This window comes from Dasypus novemcinctus, chromosome 16, assembly GCF_030445035.2.
Source record: "Dasypus novemcinctus isolate mDasNov1 chromosome 16, mDasNov1.1.hap2, whole genome shotgun sequence".
In the NCBI taxonomy this organism is placed as follows: Eukaryota; Metazoa; Chordata; class Mammalia; order Cingulata; family Dasypodidae; genus Dasypus; species Dasypus novemcinctus.
This window is the reverse complement of record NC_080688.1, coordinates 79,065,432-79,089,946: the sequence shown is the minus strand read 5'-3', so window position 1 is coordinate 79,089,946 and position 24,515 is coordinate 79,065,432. Positions and strand designations below refer to the sequence as shown.

The 24,515-nt window shown below is 41.6% G+C and overlaps 1 long non-coding RNA gene across 1 annotated transcript; it reads left to right on the top strand.

The window, feature by feature from the left end:
* Positions 1–1,102: 1,102 nt before the first annotated feature.
* On the top strand, positions 1,103–20,131 carry LOC111766263 (uncharacterized). Its single transcript, XR_009180979.2, has 3 exons — positions 1,103–1,167; positions 15,789–15,841; positions 20,024–20,131. It is a non-coding gene; the product is annotated as an uncharacterized lncRNA (long non-coding RNA).
* The last annotated feature ends 4,384 nt before the right edge of the window (positions 20,132–24,515 follow it).

The following is a 24,515-nucleotide window of genomic DNA, read 5'->3' as shown; positions in this document are numbered from 1 at the left end:
TTGTAAAATTTGTATCATGGGGAAATGCTATGATATAGTGTTAATTATAATAATTATAATCTTATGGTATAAAGAAATAAATGAAGTTATAAAATTGAGCATACAGCATAATCAAAACAATCCAAATATATAAGTAAGAAAAGAAATGAAAGGGAATACACCAAAATGCTGGGAGGAGTTTTCTTTGAATGACAGGACTGTAATTTGATGTTTTTTTCTTTTTCTTCCTACTTTTTTCCATTTTCCACATTGTCAAAATTGGGCATATATTCATTTTGAAATAGAAAAAATAATTTCACATGTGGGGCTGTCAAAGGTTTGGTTTTACTTTTTTTTTTAAAGAGTTTAAATGTTTTAGCGATTCAGTGTCTGGCGTATGTGCGGTTGTCTAAATACAAGTTCTATGTTTTTTTTTCTCTCCTAGGTAAATTCAAGGCTAAAGAGTGATCTGTCCACTAGGGCACTGTTTGGAATCCTTTCGATTCCTGTTGTCTCCTGAGTCCTTGGGCAGTTTGGATTTCTACAGAGCTGAGAGAATATTTTGTGAAGGAGAGGGAGAGGGAGAAACCAGCCTCACAGAGCCTTTTCCTCCACTTTAGGACCAGAATACCAGTTAGTTCAGAAAGTTCTGACTCAGGTCTTTGTCCAGGCAACGGCAGATAAATATTGTGTGTATATTTGTTTGAGTTAGGTTGATCTGGGTGTCAGAGATGCTGGGTAGCCTTTCCACATCAACGAGTGTGCAGATGGGAAGTCAAGTCAGGGACACATAGGTCCTGAGGCCCCTACTGGGCAGCTTTAGGATAGTATTAGAATAACTCCTGTATCTTAGGCCATTCCCATTTAAAATTATAACAAGCCAAACAACAACAAAAAAGTTTTTCAATATGAACACAGTTCCTGCTATCAGATCAAAAACTTCAAACTAGATTTCCCAAAAATTAGGTTAAAGGGCACAAAGGACCAATTATAACTAACAGGATCAGATTATACCACTAAAAAGGGAAAGCGAATCTCCTGAAAAACAGAACTGAAACTTAAGTGATAGAAAGAAAATGAAATGAAACTGAAACTTAGCCAGCAAAGCTATTTTAAAACAAAGTCCTGATCTTAACGAAGTCCTAGCATGTAACTATATATGAAGCAGGATTACAAAAAGTAAAGCAGGTAAATGTCTTATTTTCCTAAGTTACATTTCTACTTGAAACTCTTATCCAGCTGTTTGACTTTGCTGGAGTCACCTGACCTCCCTGAGTCTCGGTTTTCTCCTCTGTGAACACAGGGTACTGGTTCTGGTTAACCAGGGTTCAGTGCAGGATCTCAGGAGTGCCGCGTTGGTGTGGGGCCTGCGGCCTGCGTGCAGGCTCCCGGCCGTGTCACTCGCGGACTGTCTTAGTTTCCTCGGGCTGCCCTAAAAAAGGACCACAAACTGGGGGTCTGAAAACAGCAGAATTTCTTGCCTCACAGATCTGAAGGCAGGAGGTCTGGACTCAAGGCGTCAGTGGGCCCCGCTTCCTTGGAGCTCTGGAGGGAAGCATCGGTACCATCGCTGGCTCCCGGCGGCGGCTTGTCAGCACCCGGTGCCTTCCTCTCCCTGTCGGTGTCGGCTTCCTGGGACATGGGCGGCAGCCATGTTGGAGTAAGGGCCCACCCCGCTCCAGCGTGAGCGCCCTTTCACTTGCCTAATTCCACCTAAAACGACCTTATTTCTTGATAAAGCCACATTCTGAGGTCCTGGGGATTAGGAGCTCGCATATTTTGGGGGGGCCACTCTCCTGTCATTCGAGCTTTGCCAATCCTGCGGGGCCCACGAGGGCCCGGGCAGCCGCCTGGAGCGAGGACGCTGGGAGGGCAGGAGCCCTTCCGGCTTCGTGAGCGGCTGCGAGGACGCGGAGGGGGCCTCAGACGGTGAGATGGAGTAGCGGGTGCGGGCTGGGTGAGGAAACTCAGGAGCACAGTGGGCTTGTTTAAATGTTCTCCTGTCGCCCTCTTGACACTCTGAATCGTCTTTCAACGGGGAGGCACCACAACTTCGTTTTCATTTCCCTGGGCCCCAGGAGAGACAAGAGGCTCCTGGATAGGACGTCCAAGACCGGCTTAGCAGAGGGCTGGGGGGAGGTGGGAAGACGGGGAGAAGGGATGTCAGGAACTGGCCCTGGGATGTGACTCTTTCCAAAGGCCTCTAAAGGGCAGGACAACGCTGTGCTTCCGGCCCTCTACCAATGCCTCCGCACCTGAAGGACTCCCCCAGGGTTTGTGAAGACCAGCTCGTTCCCAAGGAGGTGGTCCTGGGACAAGCACGGTATCTGGGAGAGGGACAAGGGCCTGGTCGTTGTCATTATTTTCTTTTTTATCAATTGAAGTAAAGTTCATACAACGTAAAATTGACTATTTTATGGGAAGTGGATTTGGCTCAAACTGATAGAGCATCTTCCTGCCATGTGGAGGGCCCAGGCTTCAAACCCAGGGCCTCCTGACCCAGGTGGTGAGCTGGATGTGCGCAAGGAGTGCCATGCTACACAGGGGTGTCCCCCGCGTAGGGGAGCCCCATGTGCAAGGAGCACGCCCCCGAAGGAGAGCTGCCCTGCATGAAGAAACCACAGCCTGCCCAGGAGTGGTGCTGCATACATGGAGAGCTGATGCAACAAGATGATGCAACAAAAAAGAGACACAAATTCTTGGTGCCGCTGACAAGAATGCAAGCAGACACAGGGAACACACAGAGAGGAGACAACGGGGACAGGGGAAGGGGAAATAAATAAATAAATAATAAATCTTTTAAAAAAATTAACCATTTTAAAGCGTACAGTTCAGTGGCATATAATGTATTACAGTGTTGTACAGCCATCACTTTTATCTAGTTCCAAAACATTTTTATCACCTCAGAATGAAACTCTTTACCCACTAAGCAGTCACTCCCCATTTTCTGTTCCTCCCTGCCCTTGGCAGCCACCAATCTGCTTTCTCGCTCCATAAATTTACCTATTCTGGGTATTCCTTATAAGTGGAACCATACAATATGTGACCTTTTTGTGTCTGACTTCTTTCACTTAGCATATATTTTTAAAAGTCATCCATGTTGTTGAATGAGCATTAGAACGGAATAATATTCCATTGTATGGAAGCACCACATTTTATTTAGCCATTCGTCGTTTGGTAGACATTTGGGTTGCCTCACCTTTGGTTGTTGTGAATAGTGCTGCTATGACTATTTGTGTACAAGTATCAGTCCAAGTCCCTGTGTTTATTTCATTTGGGTATATACCTAAAAGTGGAATTGCCAGGCCATATGGTAATTCTATTCTCAACTTTTTTGAGGAACTGTGAGTCTTCCACAGCACTGCACCATGTTACATTCCCACCAGCAATGTATGAGAGTTCCAATTTCTCCACATCCTCTCCAACACCTGTTATTGTTCTTTATCTATATTATAGTTATTCTGGTGGGTGTCAAGTGGTATCTCATTGTAGTGTTGATTTATATTCCCCTAACAACTAATAATGCTGAGCATCTTTTCATGTGCTGGTTAGCCCTTTGAATATCTCATCAGGAGGAATGTCAGTTTAAGTCCTTTGTTGTTGATGTGAGTTTTTATGTATTCTGGATACTAGACCCTTATCAGATATATAATTTGCAGCTATTTTCTCCCATTCTGTAGCTTGTCTTTCACTTTCTTGACAGTGTCTTTTTTGTTTAAAGATTTATTTATTTACTTTATTCCTCCCTCCCTCCCCCAGATGGTTCTCGTCTCTGTCTGCTCATTGTTTGCTCCACCTTCTGCAGGAGGCACCAGGAACTGAACCTGGGACTTCCCACATGGGAGGCAAGTGCCCAACAGACTGAGCCACCTATGCTCCCTGCGGGCTGCAGCATATGCTGGCTTGTGGTATCTGCTCATTTAAGTGTCTGCTTGTTGCAGTGGGTACGGCGTCTGCTCGTCTTCTTTAGGGAGTACCAGGGCCTAAACCCAGGATCTCCCATGTAGTAGGTGGGTGTCCAACTGGTTGAGCCACATCCGCTTCCCCTGACATAGTGTCCTTTGGTGCACAAAAGTTTTTAATTTTGGTGAAGTCCCATGTATCTTTTTTTTTCTTTTTCTTTTTAAAGATTTATTTATTTATTTCCTGCTCCTCCCTCCCTTGTCTTCTCTCTGTGTCCATTCACTGTGTGTTCTTCTGAGTCTGCTTGAATTCTCATTAGGCAGCTCTGGGAACCGATTCTGGGACCTTCCAGAGCGGGAGAGAGGGATCTTTCTCTTACACCACCTCAGCTCTCTGGTCTGCTGTGTCTCTTATTATCTCCTCTGTGTCTATTTTTGTTGCATCATCATGCTGCACCAGCTCTCCACATGGGCCAGCACTCCTGTGTGGGGCAGCACTCCTGCACGGGGCAGCACTCTGCATGGGCCAGCACTCTGCATGGGCCAGCTCACCACACAGGCCAGCTTACCTTCACCAGGAGGCCCTGGGCATCAAACCTTGGACTTCCTATGTGGTAGACGGGAGCCCAATTGCTTGAGCCACATCTGCTTCCTTATATCTTTTTCTTTTGTTGTTCATACCTTTGGTGTCATGTCTAAGAATCAATTGCCAAATCCAAGGACATGAAGACCTACCCCTATTTTTTCTTCTAAGAATTTTATGCTTTTCGCTCTTATATTTCAGTTTTGATCTATTTTGTGTATAGTATAAGGGAGGGGTCGACTTCATTCTTCTGCATGTGAATATCTAGTCATCCCCGCACTATTCGTTGAGGAGACTGTTCTTTCCCCATTTTATTGTCTTGGCACTCTTGTCAGAAATCAACTGACAATAGATATATGGTTTACTTCTAGACTCAGTTTTATTTCTTTGGTCTATACGTCTTGTCACTTGTAGTAGGTGTAAATAAAAATATATCAGGATGACACAGATTCAGGGTCACGTATCTTTCCATTCAGGCCCCATAGGTCAGATGTATAGGGCTTGAAAATTTGATAAAAGAGCAGAGCTGTTAAAATTAAGCCTAAATATTACAAAAACATGCTGAGACAACAATCTAAGGACCTCTTCAAGAACTTGAAATAAATATGTAAATGGAGACAACCTGTGCAGCCTTACTTGGCAGACCTGTCTTAGAAGCAATGGTTTTTATTATTCTGGTGGATGAACTTGTTCTACAAACATAAATTAAGCATCTTGAGGAAGGACGCTCCAGTACGCTGCAAACAATTCAGAACACAGTGCTCTGTATGCTCTAACCAGGAAGTAACTATGACGTACTTGTTTGAAGCTATTTTAAATCACCTCCTCCCCCATTTTCAGTTTGGCTAGCAAAACACTAGCTTTTCTTTCTCTTTAGACAAAGGGTCAAATTTTCTGGATGTAAATTTAATTCAAATAAATTCAATAAAATTGTTTGGCTGCCATAATCTTAGAAGGCTTTCCAAAGGAGGAATAGTCTATTTTCAGGGCTGTTCTATGTTCTACTTAGGCTCTAGAACCTTCGTGCTATCTCTAGTGGTTATAAACTTATCAGTAACCCCACCTACCATATGTCTAAATATTTAATAGTTTTAAGTTGAGCGAAAAACTGTTAAATAAAATACTATCTTACTTTGGCAAATGTAACTTCATAATTGCATGGTAAGCAGGCTCCAGTTTTAATCCCCTGACCCTGCCCACGGCCTCCTTCTGTTCCTCTCATCGTCTTAGTCCATGAAGGGCCTTTCGGATATGTGTAGACTCCCCAGACACCAGGTCCAAACTCTGTTCGTATGCCCCACAAAGAGCACACTCCCTTGACCTCTCCTTGGGGTACACATTGGCAGTATGGAAGGATCTACTTGGGAGAATAGGCCCACACTGGCCCTGGAAGTGGGCTGGAGGCCATTTTGGCAGGAATTCCACAAAGCCCTGGGCCCCAGAGCATGGTTTGGAAGGGGAGAACTGGGAAATTGACGGGCAAGATCCCTTGACCTGTGGGTTCCTTGCCCTGTGAGGAAGGGCCAGGCTGAATGGGGACCGGAGTGGGGACCTCTGAAGCAGAGAGCGCAGCACAGGGGCCCCCTAGTTTGGTCTATGGGTCATTCTGCAGAGCTGCATAATCCCCCCCCCCTTCTTTTTCTCAATTTAAATTTTTATTGAGATAATTGTACATTCAATGCAGTTGTAAAAAAATAACAGAGGGAGCCCTCATATACTTAGCCCAGTTTCCTCCAGATGGAAATGAAATGAAAATGGGGGACCCAAAGGATGCTTTTATTTATTTCCTGCTGAATATTATTGGAACTTGCATGCAAAAAAATGTATCAAGTTTACCAGGCATTGAATAATAGCACCAGCAGTATTTTTTAAATTGAGATATAAATTCACATAAGATAATATACACCCTTTAAAGGTGTACAATTCAGTGGATTTTACTATATGCACAAAGAAGTTGTGTAACCATCACCACTACCTCAGGCTAGAACATATTCATCATCCCAAAATGAAACCCAGTGTACATCAGAAATCACGCTCCATTCCTCCCTTCTCTAAGCCCCTGGCGACTACTAATCTACTTTCCATTTCTATGGATTTGCCTGTTCTGAACATTTCATCTAAATGGAATCTTATGTGTCCTTTCATATCTGGCTTTTTTCACTTAGCACAATATTTTTCAAGGTTCATCCATATTATAGCAAGTATTAGTACTCCATTCTTTTAAAAAAAATTTTTATCATAACATACATAACATAAAATTTGCTGTTTTAACCATTTTAAGTGTACAAATCAGTGATATTAATTACATTCTCAATGTTGTGCTACTATCACTACCACCTGTTACCAAAACCTTTTTTATGACCCCAAACAGAACACCCCATTAAGCAATAATTCTCCATTCCTCCTTCCCTCTAGTCCCTGCTAACCTCTGGCTACTTTCTATCTCTATGAATTTGCTTATTCTAGATATTTCATATAAGTGGAAAGATGCAATATGTGACCTGTTGTGTCTGGCTTATTTCACTCAGCATATTGTTTTCAAGGTTCATCCACATTGTAGCGTGTATCAACACTTCATTCCGTTTTATGACTGAATAATAATCCATTATAGGGGTATGCCACATTCAATTTTTCCATTCATAAGCTAATGAATGTTTGGATTTTTTCCCACATTTTGGCCATCATGAGTGACGTTGCCTTGAACATTTAAGTGTTAGTGTGACCCTGTATTCAGTTCTCTTAGGTATGTACCTAGGAGTGGTAGCGGTGTTCAGCATTTTGAGAAACTGCAAGTGTTTTCCACAGTAGCTGCACCATTTTACATTCCCACAAGCAATGCAGGAGGGTTCCAACCTCCCCACATGCCCACCAACAGTTGTCATCCACCTCCCCTTTAGCCTTTTTGATGATAGTGGGTGTGAAGTGGTATTTCATTTTGGCTTTGATTTGTATTTCTCTAATGACTAATGATTTTGAGAATCTTTTCATGCTCAACAAATTGGTCATTTTTATATCTGCTTAGAATAATGTCTATTCAAATCCTTTGCAATTTTTAAATTGGGCTATTTGTCTTTTTATTGTTGAGGTATAAAATATCTTGATATATTCTGGATGCAAGTTGCTTACAGATATATGATTTTCAAATATTCTCCCATTAGAATAATAGATATATTAGAATATAGATAATCAAATATTCTCCAAGGTTGTCTTTTTATATTGTCCTTTGAAGTGCAAATTTGATGAAGTCTAATTTATCTATTTTTCTTTTGTTGCATGTTCTTTAAAAAAAAAAGATTTATTTATTCCTCCCTGCCTCGTTGTTTGCACTTGCTATCTGCTCTCTGTTTCTGTTTGTTGTGTGCTCTTTGTTTCTATTCATCTTCTTTTTCTTTTTTAGGAGGCACCAGGAACCAAACCCAGGATCCCCCATGTGGGAGGGAGGTGCCCAATTGCTTGAGCCACATCCACTCCCTGCTTGTTGTGTCTCTCATTGTGTCTCCTCATTGCATTATCTCATTACAACATCTCGTTGTATCATCTTGTTGTGTCAGCACACTATGCCAGCCCTTCACATCAGCTTGCTGTCTTGCTTGTCTTCTTTAAGAGGCACCGGGAACTGAACCTGGGACCTCGCATGTGGGAGGTGGGCATCCAACTGCCTAAGCCACATATACTCCCTGCATGTACTTTTGATGTCATATTTAAGAAATGACTGACTAAATCAAGGTCAATAAAATCCTATGCCTGTGTTTTTCCCTAAGAGTTATATGGTTTTAGCTCTTACATTTAGGACATTGATCCATTTTGAGTTAATTTTTGTATATGATGTGAGGTAAGAGTTCAATTTCACTGTTTTGCTTATGGATATCTAATTGTCTCAGAACCATTTTTATCTTGGTACTTTTGTCAAAAATCAATTGACAAGAGAACTCTCATGGAAGATGGTGGGGTAGGGAACCAGGACTCAGTCCTTCCACCAAAACTACTATTAAATAGGTAGTAACTGCCTGAAACAACTATATTGATACTCCAGAGTACAGAACATTTTATGGTATCCAGGGAAGAGTGGAAGAAAGAGACTGATAAATTAGGGTAAATATCTGTAAATTACTCTCTCCATGTAGTAGCTACCACTACCTGTCCCTCACTCTCACAGCAGGCTACCATGAGGTGCAGTCTCTGACCAGTGGCTGGTGACAGAACAGGACACAAAAATCCTCTTCCCCAACAACTCAGGTGTGCATAACTGATCACTGCTCTGGCTTTTGATTAGTGAATTCAGATAGCTGGGTCCTGGCTTGCAGGCAGCTATTGTTTCAACAAAGTTGGCAGCAGCCATTGTTTCAACCCTCCCTGGGCAGGGAGGAGCCCATGGAGGTGTGAAAAAACAGGCTTCCTCAGGGTGTTGGGTGGGGGGAAGTTAGCTGAAGGGCTGCATTTGCTGAGCAGGCCAGAACAGCTCAGCTTTGAGGCGCCATCAGAGAAGTTTTTTATGTTCTTCCTGACCCCCTCTTCAGGGCACTTTGGAAACAGTCTGTGTCCCCTTTGTGGGTCCTTGGCCCTGTTTTGTCTGGGAAAGGCTGAATTGGGAAAGTCCTCCTGGGATAACCCTCCTCCCAGAATTTTCCATACAAGCAAAAGCAGTATGAGACCATGAAAGGAGTATAAAAACAATAGAGGCAGACAGTCTGGGGCAAACTTCTGCCTGTTTCAGATACCTGGGAGAGGGACTTTGCCCCCTGGGAAACAGAGGAGGCAACCAAAGGTCCTGTAAACTTCAAAGCAACTAACAAGCAAAAGCCCAGGACAAGACAGGTCAGGAAGAAAGGAAAAACCCTGCACAGTGTGTTCACCTTGAACACACCTTCCCAATAGGAGAGCTGAAGCTCAAGAAAATCTGTCTTATCAACAGGTGGTTACAAAATCAAGAAACAGGCATCCAAGGGAGTAAACCCACAGTTACATTTTAAAATATTAATATGTACTGTGTGCAACAAAAGGGTATAAGAAACAAAGGAAGAGGAAATGATGGCCCAACCAAAGGAAGAGGATAAAAATATAAAAAACACCAATGAAGAAGACAAGAATGTGGACATATAAAAGACTTTTAAAAAATCATCTTAAAAATGCTGAAGAAGTACAGAGAAAGAATTGCAGGATATCAGGAAAACAATAAATGAACAATACGAGAGTCTAAGTAAAGAGATAAAAAATTTTAAAAGGAACCAAACTGAATGATTGGAATTGAAAATCATAATAACTGAAATTAAAAATGCCCAGGAGGGTTTCAAGAGCAAACTGGAACTGGCAAGAGTAAGTGAACTTGAATACAAGACACTTGAAATGAGTCAAGGTGAGGAACAGAAAGAAAAGAATAATTATAAAATGCAAAAATAGCCTAAGACAATCATGGGACACCATCAAACACACCACTGCATGCATTATGGGAGTCACTGAAGGAGAAGAAAGAGAGAAAGGGCCAGAAAGGAATATTCAAAGAAATAATGACAGAGAACTTCCCTGACTTAGCAAAAGACATGAATATGCCTATCCAATGAGCTTAGAGAACATCAAACCAGATAAACATGAAGAAAAATAACACTCCATCATATACTGATTACACCATCAAACGCAAAGCACAAGGAAAATGTTGAGAAAGCTTCAAGAGAAAAGCAGTGTGTTACATACAACGGAGCCCCATTAAGATTGAGTGCTGATTTCTCATCAGAAACCATGGAGGCAAAAAGGCAGTGGGTTGAAATACTTAAAATACTGAAGGAAAACAACTGTCAACCAAGAATTTTATATCTGGTAAGACTCTTTTTCAAAAATGAGGGAGAGATCAAGACATTCTCAGATCAACAAAAGCTGGACACTAAATCCTTATCAGATATATGGTTTCCAAATGTTTTCTCTTATTCCATAGGCTGTCTTTTCACTTTTTTGTTAATGCTCTTTGAGGGACAAAAGTTTTTAATTTTGATGAAGTCCATTTTATCTATTTTTTCCTTTAGTTTCTGCTTCTGGTGTAAAATCTAAAAATCCATTGCAAGGTCCTGAAGATATTTCCCTATGTTTTCTTGTTTGAGTTTTATATTATTAGCTCTTAATTGAGGTTGTTAATCCATTTTGAACTGATTTTTATATATGGCGAGAAATAAGGTTCCACATTTATTCTTTTGCCTGTGGATTTCCAGTTGTCCCAGCATTATTTGTTCAAGAGACTATTGTTTTCCCCACTGAATGGACTTGGCTCCCTTGTTGAAAATCAACTGACCATAGATGTGTGATTAATCTCTGGACTCTCAATTCTATTCCATCAGTCCATAGAGCTGTCTTTTTTTTTTTTTTTTTTTTTTAAAGATTTATTTATTTATTTAATTCCCCCCCCCCCCCGGTTGTCTGTTCTTGGTGTCCATTTGCTGCGTCTTGTTTCTTTGTCCGCTTCTGTTGTCGTCAGCGGCAGGGGAAGTGTGGGCGGCGCCATTCCTGGGCAGGCTGCTCTTTCTTTTCACGCTGGGCGGCTCTCCTCACGGGCGCACTCCTTGCGCGCGGGGCTCCCCCACGAGGGGGACTCCCTTGCATGGCAAGGCACTCCTTGCGCGCATCAGCACTGCGCATGGCCAGCTCCACACGGGTCAAGGAGGCCCGGGGTTTGAACCGCGGACCTCCCATATGGTAGACGGACGCCCTAACCACTGGGCCAAAGTCCGTTTCCCCGATAGAGCTGTCTTTATGCAAGTACGACATAGTTTTAACTACTGTAGCTCTGTAGTAAATTTTGAAATTAGGAAGTGGGAGTAATCCAACTCTGATCTTTTTCAAGATTGTTTTGGCTATTTGGGGCCCTAAATAGCAATCCCTTATGAATTTGGGATCAGTTTTTCTATTTTTATGAAAAAGTCTGCTGGAATTTTGGTAGAGATAGGATTTGTTCTGTAGTTCAACTTAGGCAATATTCACACCTTTACAATATTAAGTTTTTCAATCCATGTATGCAGGGTGTCTTTCCATTTATTTTGGTCTTTAATTTCTTTCAGTAACATTTTGTAGTTTTTAGCATACAAGTCTTTTACCTACTTGGTTAAATTTATCCCTAAGTATTTTATTCTTTTTTTATTTTTTATTTTTTTTTTAAGATTTATTTATTTATTTAATTTCCCCCCCTCCCCTGGTTGTCTGTTCTTGGTGTCTATTTGCTGCGTCTTGTTTCTTTGTCCGCTTCTGTTGTCGTCAGCGGCACGGGAAGTGTGGGCGGCGCCATTCCTGGGCAGGCTGCTCTTTCTTTTCACGCAGGGCGGCTTTCCTCACGGGCGCACTCCTTGCGCGTGGGGCTCCCCCACGCGGGGGACACCCTTGCGTGGCACGGCACTCCTTGCGCGCATCAGCGCTGCGCATGGGCCAGCTCCACACGGGTCAAGGAGGCCCGGGGTTTGAACCGCGGACCTCCCATATGGTAGACGGACGCCCTAACCACTGGGCCAAAGTCCGTTTCCCTTATTCTTTTAAATGCTATTGTAAATGAAATTGTTTTCCTTTTCAGATTGTTCATTACTGGTGTATAGAAACCCAACTGACTTTTGTTTATCTTGCGTCATTTAAGTTTGCTGAATTTGTTTATTAATTCTAGTAGTTTCCTTGTGACTTCTTTGGAATTTTTCCTATATAGGATCAAGTGATCTGTGGATAGTGATAATTTTACTTCTTCCTTTCCAATTTGGATACTTCTACTTTTTTCTTTTTTCCTTCTGCTAAAACTTCCAGTACAATGTTGAATAACAGTGGTGAAAGTGGGCATCCTTGTATGGTTCCTGACCTTGGGGAGAAAGCTTGCAGTCTCTCACCATTGAGTATGATATTTGCTTTGGGCTTTTCATAAATGCCATTTATCATATTGAAAAAAACCCCTTCTATTCCTATTTTTCTAAGCATTTTTATCATGAAAGGTTATTGGATTTTGCCAAATGCCTTTTCTGCATCAATTGAAATGATCATGTGTTTTTTTCCGTCTTTCTATTAATTTGGTATATCATTTTGGGTGATTTTCTTATGTCGAACCTCTCTAGTATACCTAGGATAAATTCCACTTGATCAGTGTATAATTCTTTAATGTGTTGTTGGGTTTGGTTTGCCAATATTTTCTTGAGGATTTTTGTAGCTATAGTCATAAGGGATATTGGTCTGTAATTTGTGTGTGTGTGTGTGTGCTGTGTTTATCTGGCTTTGGGTGTCAGGATAAGAGAATGTCTTTTAAAACTGGAAATTACATTCTTAATACTCACCTCTTTCTATGACTTCTTAATGAGCAATAACCTAAAAATTGGAATAGGCGGCGGACTTGGCCCAGTGGTTAGGGCGTCCGTCTCCCGTAAGGAGAACCACCCAGCGTGAAAAAAAGTGCAGCCTGCCCAGGAATGGTGCTGCACACACGGAGAGGTGACACAACAAGATGATGCAACAAAAAGAAACACAGATTCCCGTGCTGCTCACAACAACAGAAGTGGACAAAGAAGACGCAGCAAATAGACACAGAGAACAGATAACCGGGGTGTGGGGGAAGGGAAGGGGAGAGAAATAAATAAATTAAAAAAAAAAAATTGGAATAGTCTCATTTTGTTCCCTGCTTTGGCACACAGTATCTTTGTATCTGGCCCTGAAATAGAAATAATATTTGCTTCTTCTTCTTACCCATTGGATAATGTAAGCTCCATGAGACCAGGAATTTTTATTTGTTTTGTTTCAGAGCCCAGAACTATGCCTGACACACAGCAGGCACTCAATAAATATTTTCTGAATGAATAAATGTATATTGGCAGAGTAAAATAAACAACTTGGAAGAAAGCTACTCTGCAAAATAAGTGCCTTTGCTGTATACATATTACTTTATAAACATGAATTGTAAACAGAATCCCTAAACAGGGAAACGGACTTTGGCCCAGTGGTTAGGGCGCCCGTCTACCACATGGGAGGTCCACGGTTCAAACCCCGGGCCTCTTTGACCCGTGTGGAGCTGGCCATGTGCAGCGCTGATGCGCGCAAGGAGTGCCGCGCCACGCAAGGGTGTCCCCCGCGTGGGGGAGCCCCACGCGCAAGGAGTGCGCCCGTGAAGAAAGCCGCCCAGCGTGAAAAGAAAGAGCAGCCTGCCCAGGAATGGCGCCGCCCACACTTCCCCTGCCGCTGACGACAACAGAAGCGGACAAAGAAACAACACGCAGCAAATGGACACCAAGAAGAGACAACCAGGGGAGGGGGGGGAAATTAAATAAATAAATAAATCTTTAAAAAAAAAGAATCCCTAAACAAAAACCATTCATTAAAAAAAAAAAACACTTTTTATTTTGAAATACTTTCAAACTTATAAGACAGTTACAAAAAACACAAACTTCATACTGAGAACTCCAACATACCCCTAGCCCCCAGATACTAGGCCCACCATTTTTAACATTTTATCATATTTGCTGTATCATTCTATCTTTTTTCTATCCTTTTTTTTTTTTAAGGAGGTTCCAGAATTGAACCGGGACCTCGAATGTGGGAGGCAGGCACTCAACCACTGAGCTACATCTGCTCCCTCTATCCATTCATTTAAACATTTGGGTTGTATATAACATGCTCCTAGAACACTTATAACAGCTATGCACGTTTCCCAAGAACATCATACTCATGCAATCATTTATTTTTTGTAATTAATTTTTCAAGTCTCTAATATTCTTTAAAAGTCAGGTATTATTTTTATGCAGCCATCTGTTTAAAAAGTGAGAGTGAACTACAAATTACGTTCTGGATAATTTCTGTTTAATAGAAACTTCTGTGGCAGTGGAAATATTCTATAGCTTCATTTTCCAGTATAGTATCCAATAGCCACATGTGGCTGTTCAGCACTTGAAATGTGGCTGGTGAGACAGAGGACCTGACTTTTAAATATTACTAAATTTTAATTAATTTAAATTTGGTTAGCCACATATGGCTGGCGCCTACTGTATTAGTGCAATTCTAGACCAAGCTTCTTACCTCAGTGTATGTGACAAGGTAAATACCATGTGTTTACCAAGACACTACATTAGCATGAAGCCATTACTGAAATCTAGATTGAATCTGGTACTGAGAGAAGGGCATGGAAATTAACCCAGGAATTATATGTTTCAATGGGCATGACAACAGGTTGCTTTCACAGATTTTAAAACTTTATCACACAGCCTTCCACATCTGCAATAGTCCTCTGGAATTTCACAGCCTTGATTTGTATCTCAAATAAAACTTATAAAAGTTACAAAATTCAAATCAATTATCTTAAACTGCATGCTGACAACATTAGAATGAAAAATGCAATTTGCAGCAAAGTATTAGTATTATTGTGTTAGAGCACCTTTTTATTAGTTGACTTTATTGTATGATACTACTTTGGTAGTGTGAGTTATAAATAAAGGTTTTCTTTCATAGTAATTCTTTCTTTGAGTAGGATTGTGGGGGCAGAGCTTTTACTTTTATTAAGCAACCATCTCTAATTTATAATATTTATAAGAAGCAGTATTTTAAGATTTTTTAAAATCAGAGAACTTGTAGGTTTACATAAAAGTCATGTAAAAAATAGAGCATTCTCTTATTTCCCTCTATTGTTAACAATTAACATTGGTGTGGTATCTTTGTTACAATAAAGCCTTTTGTTTGCTTGTTTTTGCTTAAAGCAGTTAACAGAATTGAGGAATTAAGTGAATGCAAAATTAAGGCAACCACTCAAAAGAGCCACCCCATTGCCTTCCTCAGAAGCCTGGATGAGACATTCATGCGATGTAGTCTCCTTTAAATTAACTGAGTATTTATCTTAGTTCTTCATCCTATTGCTCTGTAAGTGTCCTATGGGCTTTCTTAATGAGGTAACCCTTACCTCAGATCAAAGAATGAAAAGTAATTTAGGGGAGCGGAGGGGGCTCAAGCAATTAGAAACCTCCCTCCACCTGGGAGGTCCTGGGTTTGGTTCCCGATGCCTCCTAAAAAAAGAAGAGCAAACAGCAAGGGGGATAAATAAATAAATAAATCTTTTAAAAAAGTAATTTAGGAGAAAAGCAAACAAGGAGAATGCAGGTAAACAATATATTTTTATGGAGCTAAAGAGAAAAAAAGTGTTTTTTTGGTTTGTTTTTTTAGGGTTTACTAAGAATTATAAACAGTTAAATGAGGTGCAATCAAAAAAACAGCTTGGCAGTTTTCCCACCACCGTCTTCAAATGTGCTGGTGGATCCCCTTCCAGGTGTCTAGAAGTCTTAGAGGTCATCTTTGTCTCCGTTTCCAAACTGTCACTAATTCCTGTATTTTCTGTATTTCAGATTTATTCTTCCTCTCCAAACCCGCGAAGACTTCACACATGCTTGGATTAAAGGTAATTCTCTCTGTCTCTGTCTTACATAGCTCAAAGATTCCTCCACCTCACTGTGCATCCTGTCCTGGTGAGGATTCCTGAAGCAAAGCTTTCATGATCCACCTAACAATACACAGATGTGGGGTGAATGCCAATCTTCTGACCCAGGGACCCCCACGGCATCTGTTGCCTATAGCAACAGGTCCCAACTTGGTCTAGGCAGTGTGATGTAGGAATGAACTAAAAAATTGTCTTTCCTGCAAATCGAGAGACCCTCTACCACCAGTTGACATGTGTCCTTGTGAGGAAGGTTAGTTTAGGGAAAGGGAAGATGAGCTGCAGCTGAGACCTGGCAAAAACATGGCCATGAGATGTGTGACCATGAAACCCACCTGAAACTCCGAGAGAAAGACTGCCACCAAGAATAAAGCCGGGGGAAGCAGATGTGGCTCATGCGATTGGGCTCCCATCTACCATATGGGAGGTCCAGGGTTTGATTCCCGGGGCCTCCTGGTGAAGGCAAGCTGGCCCATGTGGCGAGCTGGCTTGGGTGGAGAGCTGGCCTGAGCAGAGTGCTGGCCCATGCAGCAAGCTGGCCTGAGCAGAGAGCTGGTGCAGCAAGATGACACAACAAAAGGAGACACGGAGGAGAGACAATAAGAGACACAGCAGACCAGGGTGCTGAGGTGGTGTGAGAGATTGAATCTTTTTGACCCCTATAAGGTAGTGTTCCTAAGTTACATATTCTACAAAGTCTAATTAAACCCCACAGAATCAAGGAGGGGGGACAGGGTCTCAGTAAAACAATTTTCATGTTTATTTTTAACTAAGTTTACTGCAGCAGTTCCTTTTATAAGATGAATAGCAAGAGTCAAATTGGAAAATAAGGCTTCCATTTTGGGGGTTATGAAAGAAATACAATTTGATACCATGTTACTGAAAGGCTAAATAAGAAATGAAAATCAGTTTAGTTTTCACATAAAGGAAGAAAATATTAATTAATGTAACCTGTCAGCCTGCTGCCTCAGGCTCCCACTCCTGGATTAAGCAGGAACAAAGAAAACCAGCTTAAGCCAGTCCTATAGGCGGTAAAAAGATGTTGTGGGAAACTGGCTTACCTGTTTGCTATTGTAAATGTTACATCTGTTAAGTGTAGCAGTTGTTAGATATTGCAGTTGTTCCCTGTTATTGTAAATGATGCTGCAGTTTTTTTTTTTTTAAGATTTATTCATTTATTTCTCTCCCCTAACCCCTCCCACCCCAGTTGTCTGTTCTCTGTGTCTATTTGCTGTGTCGTCTTTGTCCGCATCTGTTGTTGTCAGTGGCATGGGAATCTGTGTTTCTTTTTGTTGTGTCATCTTGTTGTGTCAGCTCTCCGCGTGTGTGGCGCCATTCTTGGGCAGGCTGCGCTTTCTTTCACGCTGGGCGACTCTCCTTACAGGGCACGCTCCTTGCGTGTGGGGCTGTCCTACGTGGGGGACACCCCAGTGTGGCATGGCACTCCTTGCGCGCATCAGCACTGCACGTGGGCCAGTGGTAGATGGACACCCTAACCACTGGGCCAAGTCCACCGCCAATGATGTTGCAGTTTTTTTGTTTTGTTTTTTTTTTAAGATTTATTTATTTATTTAATTCCCCCCTTCCCTGGTTGTCTGTTCTCTGTGTCTGTTTGCTGCGTCTTGTTTCTTTGTCCGCTTCTGTTGTCGTCAGCGGCAGGGGAAGTGTGGGCGGCGCCATTCCTGGGCAGGCTGCACTTTCTTTTGCGCTGGGCGGCTCTCCTTACGGGTGCACTCCTTGCACGTGGGACACCCCTACACAGGGACACCCCAGTGTGGCAGGGCACTCCTTGTGCGCATCAGCACTGCGCATGGGCCAGCTCCACACGGGTCAAGGAGGCCCAGGGTTTGAACTGCGGACTTCCCATGAGGTAGACGGACGCCCTAACCACTGGGCCAAGTCCGTTTTCCCGATGTTGCAGTTCTAATAGCAAACAGCAGCTTGGTAGTTTCCCAATAAATGCGATGGGAAAACTAGGGTTGAGGCTCTCAGTTCCAGAAGCTGTGAGTCCCCGGGTCCCAGGTTTGTCTCCCTTCTTGTGTCTCTACCTTTATTTCTGCATTGCCTTCCCTTCGAGCCAACCTATTGTGAACTGAATGCAGCAAAAAGAAGTCCAAGAAAGAGCTAGGTCAATACCAATTCAGCACTAAATTCCATTCCTTATTTGGCAAAGGGGAGCAGGCAAAAATTAAAATGGTTAGAATGTGATGAGAGAAGCTGTTAATCACAAACTTTTGTGTGGGAAAGTTAGATCTTCTCGGATAGGCTGTAACTACTGAAGTATCCAGTCTATGGAGAAACAGGAAGGGCTTGTGTGCTAGGCTTAGGGGTATAAATTGTGTCATTTTTCTTTGTTCAGGGCACCAGCCATGTTTTCTGGTTGTGCGCCCCTTCTTGCAAGATTGAGAATAAATTCTTTTCTTCTCCACAATTGGGTGAGCCTTATTTTCTTCCAGAAGATTTCTTTCTTATAGCTAGAAATATTTATGAAGTACAGTGTTATGTATGTGCTCCTTCTGATAAGTTATAATTATAGGACAATGTGTAAGGGCAAGATACTTTTCAAAGGTGCTGCATATGCTGCTGCTGCTGCTGCTGCTTTAAAACCATGGCCATGGACCTGAACAGCTTTGTGAGTCCAGATACGGCAGACACCACAGCAAGCAGGCAGCCTGCTTGATGCCTTTCTCTCAGTACAGTGTCTTATCATTTCAGTCAGTCTGCTACTATCATTTCCACACATCCCACAGTGTGCATTATTGATGGAAGTTGTATCTTTACAGCAGTGGTTCTCCAGCCTTTTGGCCCTGGGAGCCCTTTCACACTTAAAAATTATTGGGACTCCAAAGAGCTTTTGTTTAGATGAGTTATGACTCACTAGCTCTATAGTGAAATTTTTAAAAATTAATTCATTTAAAAGCAATAATAAACCCATTGCATGTTCATATTAATGAAAAATATCTGTATTTTCTGCCCCCCAAAAATTAGAAAAGTGGCATTGTTTTACATATTTGCAAATATCTTTAATATCTGGCTTAATAGATGATACCTGGATTCTCATATCTGCTTCTTCATTCAATCTATTGCAGTTTTTTTCAGTTGAAATATTTGGGAAAAATAAATCTAGTCTCATACAGATATGTCTTTTAGAAGAGGGGAGAATTTTCATAGCCTTTTCAGATAATTTTGGATATCTTCTTTGATTCTACACCCAAACTAGACAAGTGGGAGTTTTAAGTTTAGTTGCAATATGGAATCTGAAACTGTATCGGTAAACTTTCCCTACTCTGTTACATTAAATCCATTGGCCTATCTTCCACTTTGAATGGTTAGATTATCCATGTCCATGCATGATTTTATAACATCATGCTTTAATCATTTTGAAAATATTGGTTCACTAAGTTATAGAGATCTTCCAAATGTTAACACATATCATTATATAATATATATATTTAAAATGCATTCATTAATATCACCACTGAACTTATCTGAAAAACTTAAGTATTGGGAGGCTGTAAAGCTCACAATGGCTGATAAAAGTTCTTCAAAAGTCTAATTTTTACTTCAAAGATCAAAACAACAAATACTATCAGTTGCTTTCTTTGGAATGACACGCTCACTTGGGTCCTTTTCAAGAAAATGTCTGCCAAACAGCCAAGTCTGAATAACCATAGTTGCCAACTGTTCTTTCACATGTAAAGAGTGTTCCGTGAACACAGAAGTTGCAGCTCAAGCAATTGCACAAGTGCTTTCCCTGGTGATAACCTCGGGAGGTGAGTAGGTGGTAGAGGAGCTTCAAGTGTATTTTCCTTTCCATCACAGAGAACATTGGAAAGATGTATGCTCAAGGTTCAGGAGCTAATAAAATTAATCATTTATTCAGATTTATCAAGGGCATTCTTACATAAAACTGGTTTTTTGGAAAAGCCCCTCGTGGACAGCAGTGAAGAATCCCAGGCCTGCCTGTGCATTTGGCCCTTGCCATGACTCCTGCTAGGGCACCAGCAGTTTTACTCACTACTGCTTTTGCAGCCATCAGTGCAAACAGCAACACAATAAAAAAGGACAAAAATAAAATAAAATAAATAAAGACCAAAAAATGCCTGAGTATTATTAGGAACATATATATATTTTTTAATTTTGCAGATCCACTGTAAGTTTCTTGGGGACCCCAAGAGTCTGTGGATCACAGCTTGGGAACTGCTGCTTTAGAGACTTTCTCAGGCCCATCCCCTGTGCAGACGAACTCTGGGCCGACCACCCCTTGAAAACCCCGCCCCTCCTCTGTCGGGGAGAAAGCTGATTTTTCTTCAATGCTCAGCTCAAATGCACGTGTTTACATGTCCCACCCGCCTGCGGACAGGGCCAGCCTGCCCTCCTCTGTGAGTATTGCAGTCTCCACATTTTCATTGCAGCTCTAATCCATGCATTTATCCACTTCCATGTCTGCTTCTTTACTTAATAATCCAACCCTTGAGCTCTTTTTATCCCTGCATCCTCAGCACTGAGTGCAGTGCTCAATGACTATTTATTATATGAGTGGATAATTGAATGCTCCACTTCACATCACCACAGAGCTGCCAGCTATCCTTGCCTTGTGCTCTGTGGCTCTCAGAGGCCAAGCTTCTTCACTGGCAGACCTGGGTTCTAGGACCCCTGGTCCAAGGCCATAGTTGGTTGCGTGATACGAACCTCAATGCCATTTTAACAACTCTTAAAATTACCACATTAGAAGAATGCACAATCAGTGATGCATTTGGAAAAGTCCTTGACCAGAAGGGAGCTACGTTAAATAAGAAAAGGGTTTTATGACTAAGAGATTTCAAAACCAGTCAGGAGATGATTCTAGAGGTTACGCTTATGCAAGTCTCAAGCAGATTTCACTAACTACCCCAGTAAACAAGGCCTCAAAAGAGGCTCCTGAGAGCTCTAGGGATGTCCAGATACCTGAGGCAAGGCACACTGACCGCTTCATGAAACCATCATCCCCGTCTAGGAATATGTGGTAATCTATTTCCCCAAGATAACAATTATACCCATTTATAATTCCCTTGCTCATGATTCTTCTACTACTTTTATTTGAACCTGTAATTTTCAGTATACCCAGAGACTTAAATCTTTCAATTGTTCATATGCCAGTTGAGGCCTGAATCCCAGCAGATTTCAGCCAACTCCCACTCTCCGTTCTTCAGGCTTGCCCTGGACGACCAACAAAACTATGATGTTGGACAAGTACCATCTAAAAACAAGCAGTATCTACAACTGCAAGCAAAACAGTTCCTTCCACCTGTCCCATAAGACCGAAGTCCCCTCTCAGCCTGAAGCAGTCAGTGGATTTCACCCCAAATCCCTCAAGATTGAGGAATGAGCACACATAAGGGGAAGTATATCCACATACCAAAGTAGATTTATTGTTACTTGTAGTTATTATCTTGTGTTAATGGAAGAATTTGTAACATCGATATGGAGACGGTGGTTGCCAGGGGTTCAGAAAGGAGGGGGTGGGATGAATTGGTGGAACACGGGGCATTTTTAGGGCAGTGAAACTAATCTGTATGATACTGCAGTGATGGATACATAACATTATGTGCTTGTCAAAGTCTATAAAACTATACAGCACAGAGTGTAAACCATAATGTGAACTACAGACTTTGGTTAGTAGCAATGCCTTAATATTGTTTCATCAATTGTAATAAATGCACCACAGTAATGTAAGATGTTAATCATAGAGGAAATGGTGTGTGGGAGTGGGTGTGTGGTAGTGGGGTATGTGGGAATTCCTTATACTTTTGGTGTAATTTTTCTGCAGTTCTAAAATTTCTTTAAAAATAAAGTTTATTATTACACACACAAAAAAGAATGCATTATATTTCCTAAGATATATAGTAAACATTGAGCCACAATTAAATTTTCCTTGGGAATACTTCAAAAATTTTTTTAAAATTTCTCTTCCCATTAATACTTGTTTCTTTTTTTTAAAAAAAATTATGGTGTATCTCACATCTCCCTTCTCCCCATTGATGTTCTTCTTTGTTCCCCAGGTAAATTTATAGCTCTATGTATCAATGACATGGAGTCATTCACTAATTCCACAAATACACATTAAGTGCCTCCTCTGTGCCAGAAACAATTCTAGGTGCTAGGAATAGAGCAATGAATAAAAACCATATCTGTACTATCAGAGATCTTATAGTCTAGTGAATAAATTGTGATTTATCAAACTACTTTGGTATAAAATTCAAAGGTATGTCTTTTGTATCTTGATTATATATTCTGAGATCTTCTTCCTGAACCTTTAGCAGTAAGCATGCTACTGGCACATGACATTTTAGCACTATCCTATGTAGATTCCAAGGACTTAATTTTCACACATATTCCCCATAACAACAACAACAAAACAACATGAGGGATCACAGCCAAATAGCAACTCAATCTTTCTGAAGTCCTACCACTGCATTGAGAAATAACAGGGCAGTGCTGACAAAGTTCACACATGATTGCACATGGTTTTCCAGAATTTAATTCCACTACCTGAGGATAATTCTTAATGAATCTGGGATCATCTCAAAAGATGTCAATGTTTTCATTTAATGGGACACTCCCAAACTGGACATAATAATGTTAAAGGGAGTGATTTTTAAACTGAGAAGGTACTTATGAAATTAACTACAAGTTGAAAAGTAACCTCGTAATTCTCAAATAATCACAATTTACTTACAAGGGACCAGGTAAAGCAGTCATTAGAGATATAAATAGTGTCACTAAAGTGCCTTTCTGGAAGAAAAGGAAAAAGAAAGACCTTGAGAAATCTATATCAAGACTGATACCAATCTTGCTATTTTTCCAGCTATTTTACAACTGTACCCAAACTTTCCCATTCCTTTCTTTTATCTGCAGGCAGAATTTAGCCTCATCTATATGTGATGAGCAACAGCTAATCCCCTGGGCATGGGAGGAACTTAAATATTACCCTTGTGATAAGACCCACCACGCTTTCCTCATTGGTGTTTGCTGTCTTATCTTTGATGTTTGTGGTAGGAAGTGAGCTATGCAAAGCTCCTGACATTACAGCAGGCTAGACTGAAGACATTAGAGGGACTTGAAAACAGACCACCCAACTAGCTAGCTATACTGGATGCTTCCTGTGACTTTCAGTTCCTATATGCATGCGCAAGGAACTCTATTGGGTTGCTGGAGGAAAATTTGAGAAATTACTTTTATCTCATCCATTTGTAACTTCTATTTTGGTGTGTGCTTTTTAATGTGCAGGTAATGTGCATACATCCAGGAGTGTATGTCTATGATTTATAGGTAAATACATGCATTTTGGGGTGCATTCTCAAATATTTTTCATTGATGGGGTAGGCAAACAAAAATGTCCAGAGACACTGTTCTGAACAGCCAAGTGGATATACCTCAACAAATCAGGGTGGACAAAACCCCTCAAATGCCAGAGCACACCAGTGTCTGGAGCAGAAGACCTTCTGCCTTTCCTGCCTTGGAAAAGCGTGAGATCAGCTGGTCTAGGGAGGAAATGTGGCTGGTCTAGGGGGAAAATATGGCCGACCCCTCCTCAGGGACCCTTTCTGAGCTCGGGTCAGATTGGTGTTCCACACACAGTGTAGTATAATGGGCAACCCTCATCGGGAACTGTGTGTTAAAGAAGGGCTCCCTGGTACTACTGTGCCCGGGGCCTCTCCCCTCAACTCAAGTTCATGGCGACATACCTGCTTGGCTGTTTACACTGCAGGGAACCTGCTCCGGCCCTCCCGGCTCCCAATCCCAACCAAGCTGTGCAAGGCCTTGCAGAAGTGGTGGTGCTGGAGTTTTGTTTCAAATGGAACCACAAAACAAAGACTCCCCGGACGCTCTGCTCTTGCCTCCTGCCAATCACATAGGGCCTCCCCGATGCGGGGGCTCCTGGGGCTTGATAGGTGAGCCCGCAGAGCGCCCCAGCTGGGACTACGCCCATGCAAGAACCTAATTACCTTTTCATGATGAAAAGGGATTTTTTCCCCTCTACCTCAGGTAATCTACTTCTCTATTCCTTGTCTCTCCATTCCCTTCTCCTCCAACCACCACTTGAAAATATTTGTTTACTTTTAGTTTAAAAACACTTGTTCTAACCTCCCTGTGGACCTAGGATCCTAACAGGAAGGAACAGTGTAGGGAGTAGTTCTCAGTCCTTTATATTTTTAGCTCTTAAAAGCGCTTCCCATTGACAGTGACCCCTACTTAGAGAGTTTATCAGAGTGAGTTGCGTTTGCACTCTTGAAAGACACATTAATGAAACCTCTCCAGCCTTTGAGCCTTCCTCTCTTTGTGGCCAGCGGAGAGGACTCCCTGTCCTCCTTCATTCTGACTCATTTTTTTTCCCTTTCCTCTTAAGTTCCTGAGGCATTTTTGGCACAAAGGATATCTGACACAACCACATCTTCTGTCTCACCTCCTAGCAATACCTCCAAGATTTTTTTCATTTTAAAAAAACTTATTGAAGTAAATCACTCATAAATAAACAATAAGTGTACAGTAATATTTGTGAACTTACAAAACAAACATATAACATCATACAGGACTCTCACACCTCACCCTACCACTAATACCTTGCATTGTTGTTAAACCTTTTTAACTAAAATTA